The sequence below is a fragment of the Podarcis filfolensis genome (genome assembly GCF_964270895.1).
Source record: "Podarcis filfolensis genome assembly, chromosome: 4".
NCBI lineage: Eukaryota > Metazoa > Chordata > Lepidosauria > Squamata > Lacertidae > Podarcis > Podarcis filfolensis.
The window spans coordinates 59,666,235-59,675,625 of NC_139607.1; the positions used below are offsets into that span (position 1 = coordinate 59,666,235).

Consider the following 9,391-nt stretch of genomic DNA (forward strand, 5'->3'; position numbering starts at 1 on the left):
AGTAAACTTATTGCCAAGTATTTTACTCAAGTACTGAACATTTATTCATATCTATAAAGTACTATTTGTAATTAACCAGGACACCTAAATATTCAGTGGATGCAGATCGCTTGACTGAATAATTATGACTATGCTGTAAATGGAACAGGATGTACCTGTTAATGATGTTGCTGATGCCACATTTATTTTTGCCTTGTCCCAGATTTGCTACAGCCTGTTACAGAAATATCAGGGAATGTTGGGCACAGAAGAACTTCATTTACTTGAACATAAGAGCCTGCTGGATCAGGCAAATGCCCCATCTACTCCAGGATCTTGTTCTGACAGTGGTCAACCAGACGCTCATGGGAAACCTGCAAACAGGACATGAGCGCAAGAGCATTCTCCTCTCCTGCAGCTTCCAGCATACTGCCTTCAACCAAGGAGGCAAAGCATAGCCATCAAGTCTAGTAGCCACTGGTGGCCCCATCCTTCATGGATCTGCCAAATTCTCTTTTAAAGCTATCCAAGTTGATGTCCACACTGCCTCCTGTGGAAGCAAGTTCCTTAGTTTAACTATGCACTGCATGAAGTACTTGTTTTTTTCCTGACCTGAGCAACTAACAGGGTAGGAGGGAAAGGGAAGCAATCTAGGAGAAAATGAGGGAGGAAAATAGAGTGATGGGTAGGTAGGGGGAAGAAAGTGGTGTGCCACAGGAGTCAGGAGAGAGAATGGTGTGCCGGAAAGCCATGTGTGTGTGTGTACAAACACACACCCCTTGGATCTAGTAAATGGATCCTCTTGAAATTAATTTTTCACTCACACATCCTGCCTCATCAGCAATCAAATCACAGACCACATCTATCTCCATTGAATAAATTTTACAAATAAAAAAAACTGATGCTTCCTACCACCATCATGGCACACAAAGTGTTTGAGACACAAATCCTTATGGATCCCCATATTTTTACAATGGGTTCTCTCAAGGACAAAAACACAGGATCTATGACCACACACCGGCAGGGTACCCATATATTTTTAACACACACACCTCCCCCCCCAGGAATCTTGTGTAAAATACAGATTCAGGAGGATATTTTTTCATTCTACTGGCTCCAACTAATCCAGACCCCATTGAAATGTGTGTATGTGATTGTATCTTCTATCAGTCTGGAGTGTGTCTGTGAGGGAAAACTGACCTGGGGTGGGGATGGCAGAAGATACATCCAAAGGAGGTGACATCAATGGCATTTTCTCAAATACGCCCTTAGACCCAAATATGTTGGTTACCCCAGTGTAAAGAATTGTCACCTAACAATACAATCCTATGCAAATTTATTCAGAAGTGTTATACTGCATTCAGTGAGGCTTACTTCTTAGTGTGTTTAGGACACAATACTTTGAAATGTGCAAAAAGTCTAATAAAAATAGTTTTAGCAAGGTTGGGATCTCAATTGCTATCAGGCTTCAAATCAAGTGCTATCAAGTATGACCACAATAGGAGAAATATCTACATGCTGTTGTTTTACATAACTCCAGGGTACAGCTGTCTAGTTTTCCACCCAAGCGAATTCCCTTGGCCCTCTGCCTGCCATACTGTCCCTATGGTTTGTTTGTTCTATTGTTTTTCCAGGGGAGTGATGCATTGCTGTATCTTCCTTTGCTGCAGCTGAAGTAGAACCATCCATCATCCCAATCATTGCTGCGAAGGACCTTATGGACTGGGAGTAAATTATGAAGCTATGGGAAGAGAGAGAGTGAGGGAAAGAAAGGGAGAGATTACTTTTTGCAGAAACAGCTATTTTCTGCTAGTGTTTGTCTCTACATATTATTCCTTTCTTGCTTGAGATCATGATGAGGCCAATGCATGGGGGAAAAGGCTAATTAATTTAGGAAAACGGTGAATATAATCAATCCAAATACACTTAACATATACAAGGCAGTCTTGTCTCTTCCTTGCATTTGTGTTTCAGTAGTTGTGGTTTTCTTGTTAATGCAATGCAAATATTGAACCTAAAGGGAAAAAATGCCCTGTCAAGATCCAAACTGAAACTATAATTGATGTGACTTTCTGTTATAGGTTCATTCCTATACTGACAACTAATATATTTCCGGATAGTGATGGTACCATATGCATCCCTAGTTACCATATGTAGCATATTTCTTTACTAGGTAAAATAATCACTTTCATCCTTAGAAACAACTCAGGTAAATATACAGAAGTTATTATTCTCTGGTACTAATGTTACTTGGGTATGAATAAGACTAATAATAATGCAGCTGGTTATTGACACAATAGGTAACACAATAGGCATACAGTGGTACCTCGGGTTACATACGCTTCAGGTTACAAACTCCGCTAACCCAGAAATAGTACCTTGGGTTAAGAACTTTGCTTCAGGATGAGAACAGAAATTGTGCTCCGGTGGTGCAGCAGCAGCAGGAGGCCCCATTAGCTAAAGTGGTGCTTCAGGTTAAGAACAGTTTCAGGTTAAGAACGGACCTCCGGAAGGAATTAAGTACTTAACCCAAGGTACCACTGTATTTAAAACAGGACACTTGGAACTGTATGGTGTTCAAATGCAGCCATACCATTGTATTACGTAAAGATATTACAATACAGTGGTACCTCGGTTTACAAACTTAATCCATTCTGGAAGTCCGTTCTTAAACCAAAACCGTTCTTAAACCGAGGCGTGCTTTCCCTAATGAGGCCTCCCGCCGCCAGTGCCCTTCCACGGTTCAGATTTCCTTCTTAAGGTAAAGGTAAAGGGAGCCCTGACCATTAGGTCCAGTTGTGGCCGACTCTGGGGTTGCGGCGCTCATCTCGCTTTATTGGCTGAGGGAGCCAGCATACAGCTTCCAGGTCATGTGGCCAGCGTGACTAAGCCGCTTCTGGAGAACCAGAACAGCGCACGGAAATTTACCTTCCCGCCAGAGCGGTACCTACTTGCACTTTGACGTGCTTTCGAACTGCTAGGTTGCCAGGAGCAGGGACCGAGCAATGGGAGCTCACCTTGTTGTGGGGATTCGAACCGCCAACCTTCTGACTGGCAAGTCCTAGGCTCTGTGGTTTAACCCACAGTGCCACCCGCGTTCCGTTCTTAGACCAAGGTAAAGTTCTCAAACTGGGACACTATTTCCTGTTTTGAGGAGTTTGTAAACCGAATTGTTCTTAAACTGGAATGTTCTTAAACCGAGGTACCACTATACTATCCATTTTATTTTCAGCCCATCCTAATCATCACTGGCATGAAATTTGCTTTTTTCAGTATCATACCACTAAGCTGAGGATTTCATAGAACTATTCATCATGAACACAGAGCTCCTTTTTCAGTATTTGTAGCCATCATATAAAATACCAATGTTATGTTTGAGATTAGTGTCCCCTGTTCCCCCTTCCATCTCCCCAGTGCAGATTTTATATTTACCTGCATTAAATGTCATTTGCCATTTTGTTTCCCAAACACTCAGATTAGAGGGGTTCTTTGGAAGCTTTTTGGAGTTGTCTTTGATTTTCATTATCCTGAATAATTCAGTGTCATATGCAAATTTAGCCACCTTACCCTTAACTCCAGAAGCCTCTGCTGTTCCTACAGATGCTGGGTGTTAGAGCTTTCATGTGCTCTGCATGGGAGTGGTAAGCAGGGATCTACTAGGTAGAATCTCCCCTCAGAACCTGCATGAGCAGCACAAAATGTGCACGCAAAGGCGTCTGGGTGACCCCCCAAAAGCAAAATTCTTCAGGATTCTGAGTTATGTAGAAGTCTTCGTGCTTCTAGCTTTATGTGCTACAGATGACTGCTCTGTTTGGGTAGAGGGGAGGGCTACTCAGTATGCCTCCATTCTCATTTAGAGCACTAGTCCCAACAACAATATTTTAGGGATCCTACCACTCATTTCCCTGTGAATGTCCATTTGTTTTTGCAGTCTGCATTCTCTTCACCAGTTACAAATCCATAATAGCAGTTATTCTCTTATCCCATGATAGCTATGCTTACTCAAAAGTCTTTATTATAGACTTTGTCGAAAGACGTCCAAGAATGCAATGTCTACTACAGGGGTGGGGGACATCTTTATGTTGAACGTCACATTCCAATAGTGGGTAGAAACAAAGCTGATGGCCAAAATGGCTGGAGCTAAAAGTGAGAAGGACCAGATTCAAAGTGGGCAGGGCCACTCCTTGTATCTCTCTTTCTGCTACCCTGTTCTCTGTCTTCCTAAACAAAAGAAAACAAGAAGAGCCCTCTTGGATCAGACTAATGGCTTATCTTGCCCAGCATCCTGTCCTCACAGTGGCTGGCTTTCTCTCTGTCTCCCTCTTCCCTACGTCTGTTTCTCTCACTTGGATTACTTTCTGAGCAAGATGGCTTTCTTCCTCTCCACCTGGCACAGATATACAGTGGAAGGCAGATAGTTCTGTGGCTGCTCGAGCAGCTTGCTTGGCTCCCATGCTGGATAAGAAGAAAGAAGAAAGGTATCCTATTTGCAGAGAACAGTCCTATAACAATATGTTCGCCAGTCCTCATTAACAGTCTGGCAACAGTACTCTGAATTAAGCTGCATTTCTGACTTCAGAGACAGGCACGTGTATAACAGATTACAAATAATGTATTCATTTTTTTCCTGTTTTCCTTCAGTAATCCTTTCACCTATCTAAGAAGCCAAGCATCTTCCTAGTGGGTTTCTTACTTATGATGTAAACATTGACATATATATTGTTTGTTTTTAATTCTAGCATTTTTCTTTGATAGATGAAACACATAACAGGTGACAATGAAGCAGCTTGTGTTCCTTCTAAAATAATAAATTGGAGCAGACTTACACATTTTAAAGGAAGTCTTTTTGTTCTGCTTCTGTTAAGCATGGTGTACATGTAAAGTTGCCTTCTGAAAGAGGGCTAATCCTGGAATACCATATAAAAGCAAAACATCAGGCTCATGGTGACCACTGGTTTAAATCCAAGAACCAGTTAATCCTTGAGGATCTCAGCCTTCAGTTTTATAGAAGTAAATGTCATACTCCCATGTAGGGTAGTGAACAGACTTTTAAACGTTACAAAGCCCTCCCCCCTCAAAGGGGTTACCTGCTTAGATATTTTTATTACTATCAAATGGTATATAGATTTTGTTAAATAAATAAAAATAAACCTGGATTAAATAGGATTGGACATATAGGCTAGCATTTTGAGGACAACAACATGTGAAAGCAGCAAAAAAAATTGAAAGCACAAGGAATGCTGATTCCATAGTAAATGCCCATCTTGAAACACCCAATGTAGTCTGCTGAATATTGCAATTTAACTTTGTCCTTTGACCTTGAGATATTCAGATTCATATTCTTCTTTTAAAAATGTAATCACTTCTGGGAAGGAACTATCTAGATTACATATGTTCCACGTGTAATATTTAGTGGGTGATGCTGGCAATATTCCCATAGCGTTCAATTTACACTGAGATACTCCTCTCAATAAAAAAAAGATTACTGGTTTGTAAGAAGATGTCAGAAAGCTTCCTAGTCCTTGCCTTGCTCTCTCCTAACTCTCCCTGGATGCTGCTAGGCTGCTGATCAGTAAGTTGCCTGTTTGCTCTTGAAAATTGCTTTACTTAGGAAAGCTGTAGATATTACACACAAGCAGTGGGAAGAAAGTACATTGACTTAAGATGTTTTCTTGCACTTCCACACAAGGCATACATTTCTGGTAGAGAAAATGAAATCTCCCACAGATCTCGAATTCACACAACTTCTGTTTCAAATTCTCAGTTCACACATTACAGTACACAAGAAATATGGAAGGAAAAGTGTAACTCATGCACTATCTGTCAACACGTGTATATCTTTTGAAGATGTCCTTAACAGTATAGGTGTGCTTATGAAGAAATACAACTGAGTCCAGCAGTCCCTTTCTCCACTTTCCTGACCAAAAAACCAGCTACTGCTCATCCACTGAAACTTTGGCTCTCTGCGAGAATGAAACCACAACTTCAAGTGCATAGTCTTTTGCTGCTCTGGATCCTGACCAGGATTCAATAAAAACCAAAAGCATTAAAGTCCAGTGTTTCTTTTAAACGATAGACATTCTTTTGTGAAAATGGTACAGAATTGGCTTTGCTTAGACAGTATAAGTCAGTTTTCAAATATTTTCTAGAGATTAGATTTAAATGTAATTTTAAATAACTGGATCAAGGGTGGTCAACATGGTGCTGTCCAGAAAGTGCTGGACTCCAGTTCCCTGAGTCCCAGTTAGTATGGCCAGAAGTCAGGGATGATGTGATTTGTAGTCCAGCAAATGTGGAAGGAGCCACATTGGTTACCTGTGAAATAGAGCCTTTATAATAGAACTCATCTGAGTCATCAATATTAGCATGGCAGTCCCACCATTTTCTATACATACGTGGTCCCTTCCAACTCTATAATTTTTTTATTCTATGGTTCTATGTTGCTTAATTTGAAAGAAACTCAGCAAGAGGGAGATCTCAAGAACAGTCGAGATAGAACAAAAGACTTTTTCCACAGACTAAACTGGCAAGATTTTAATATGAGTATTAAAAACAAACTAACTTTAGAAGGGAAGAATAAGATAATCATTAAGCAGATGACAGGAGACTTCCTCCAGCTTTAATTGGCACTTAGTGGAATCTGAAGAGAAAGAGTTTCCCTCCCCTTGCTCATGATTATAAATAAAAGTACATCTTCACACAACACGTAACTCGTTGAATTCACTTCTCAAATATATGATGCTGGAGACTGTCTTAGATAGCATTAATGGGGAATTAGACAAACACATGAGGTCCAAGTCTATCGAAGTTTATTAACCATGCTTGCTAAATATAACTTCTAGCGTGTGCCTTTGAATACCAGTTGCTGAAAAGAGTCATTCCTACTTGCAAGCTCCCTAGACTGACTAGCCACAGTTGGAAACAGCTTACTAGACTAGAAGAACCTTATCAAGTAGAATTTTAAAAATATTAAAATCATAGCTCTTGGGTTGCAGAAAATAATTTAGCATTGAAATGTGTCCTCTGTAAATGCTAACGTTGGATAGTTTTCTGATGCTCACAGAACGCTGGATGCTGGAATATAGAAAGTATCAAACAACTGTTTTTAACACCCAGTTGTATCTGATACCTGACAGTTCATATTAGACAGTATTCCATAGATGTCAAGCAGTGACATTTAGCATTTAATTGTGCCAAAAGCAGAAATGCAATGTTATGTGATGTCAGTTTTCAAACTTTCTATCATTACTTCTCCAGTGTCTTTTAAAGATTTCCCCATCTGTCTGCCACAGAACCCTGTTGTGGATGATTGTGTTGCTCCTTGTTTAGCAAGGGGGGCATGGGAATAAATCCACAAGGGCTTGGGCAGAATTCACTTGGTATAATCATAGAATTGTAGAGTTAGAAGAGTTTCTGAAGGTCATCTAGCCCGAACCCCTGCAATGCAGGAATCTCAACTAAAGCATCCATGGCAGGTGGCCATCCAAGCTCTGGTTATAAACCTCCAAGGAAGAAAAATCCATTGCCATCCAAGAGATTCCATATCACTGTTGAACAGCTCTTACTGTCAGAAAGTTCTTTCTTCAGTTTAGTCAGAATCTCTTTCCTTGTAACTTGAAACTATTAGTTCAGGTCCTACCCTTCGGAGCAGGAGAAAACAACCTTACTCCATCTTCTATGTGACAGCCCTTAAGATATTTAAAGATGGCAATCATACCTTCACTTACTCTCCTTTTTTACAGGCTAAAAATACCCAGTTACCTCAATCGTTCATCTTAAGGCCTGGTTTCTAGACCCTTGACTATCTTGGTCACTTTCTTCTGCACACATTCTAGCCTTTTAAAATAAAAATCAGCATTCTTAAAGTACAGAGTGCATGTTCGACTGCAGTCAGCTTTCCCTTGTCTCTGTATCATGAAACCCAAAAGGACATGATAATTCTTTCCAAATTCTTCCAGTACTTCTACTTCATCTATCACTTCCTCCCTGATTTGTTTGTTTGTTTGTTTGTTTGTTTGTTTGTTTCAGGAAAGGGCCACTTGTTTTATGCAGATAGGATAATGCTATGATAGCAATGCCCCTTCCCCTCATTCTGTACTAGATTTCAAACTGGCTTAAAACTTCAGTTTAGCTTACTAGTGAACTTGGTTTAAAGTCTTTATGATATATTACATTGTTTAACTACTGCAATTTGAGGACAAAATATCACTCTGAGTAAGCCCCTCTGAAAAGGGGCAACCCATCAAAATACAGAATACTGAAAAGGTCAGCTGGAAATGGCATAGGATTATATTTCATAAAATATAGGCGTTGCATTTCAGAAACCTTATTTGTGTGACAAAAATTGTGACAAGAACACAGGTTGGCATAAAATCAATATGCTCAGTCAAGGCCTGTAATAAATAATAGAAATGAAGAAAAGCATAAATTTAGCCGGTTTTCATTACAAGTTAAAGTCAGTCTAATTTCCTAGGTGAGTTCTAGGAACGGCATAATTTCCAAAGAAAAATCAGACCCAGAATATTTCTCTCCCTCACCCCTCGTAAGGTGCTAATACAAGCTTCAAGAAGAAAAATATGTTTACTGCTTTCATATACACAAGGGGTGATGCTGTTAGGCAGTTATCAGTGTCTGGAGAGTAGATATGGAAGGACCATTAGCTCAGGAAAAAGGAAAAACTCAAACTCACAAACTATAAAATACTACTAGGGTAAATGTTCTGATCTGTGGTCAAATTTCAAGTATTGTAAAACTCCTAGTGCTTTCTTATATGGGAAAAGTGAGAACAACCACTACCTGAAAGAGATTAGAGCATACATTCCCAAGCGTTTTGGGTCTGGGGCACATTTGAAAATCAAAGAAGCACCATAAAATAATGATTTTGCAGAACATGACACTCAGAAACTCAACCCTACCCCACCAAATAATAAAAATCAGACAAAATACACTCATACACACCAAAAAGAAGCAGGTAACACACCACCCAAAATGAAAGAAAACGAAGCAGCAACGCGCGCACACACACACACACACACAAACAAACAAACAAACACGTAAAACACACCCAAAACCATCATACCAAAAAGTGGGCAAAGTACCCACCAAAAATCTTAAAGCAACCAATCTCTCCCAAAGCGGCCAAAGAAACAACAACCAATGCACACCTAACATACAGTACAAATAAAAGCAGGCAAAACACGCATGGCACACAAACCAAAACTCCCAGAACCTTTCTTCCTCCACAAAAAAAAAGCCAGGAAATACAGCCCCCCCCCCCGACACTCTCCTGCTCTCCAAGTGTTGCAGTTCTCCTTTACTATTCCATTCTAAGCTGGAGTGGGAGACAGCAAGTCAACTCACTGGCCTCCTGACGCCCTGCCTTAAGAGCAGAAAAATAGCCTTCTTAGACTGG

At 40.3% G+C, this 9,391-nt stretch overlaps 1 long non-coding RNA gene across 1 annotated transcript; it reads right to left on the reverse strand.

Annotated features, from left to right (window-relative positions):
• Nucleotides 1-1,298: 1,298 nt before the first annotated feature.
• Nucleotides 1,299-4,766, reverse strand: LOC310761671. Its single transcript, XR_014547654.1, has 2 exons — nucleotides 4,275-4,766; nucleotides 1,299-1,720 (listed from the first exon to the last, which is right to left on the reverse strand). It is a non-coding gene; the product is annotated as an uncharacterized lncRNA (long non-coding RNA).
• Between the last annotated feature and the right edge of the window lie 4,625 nt (nucleotides 4,767-9,391).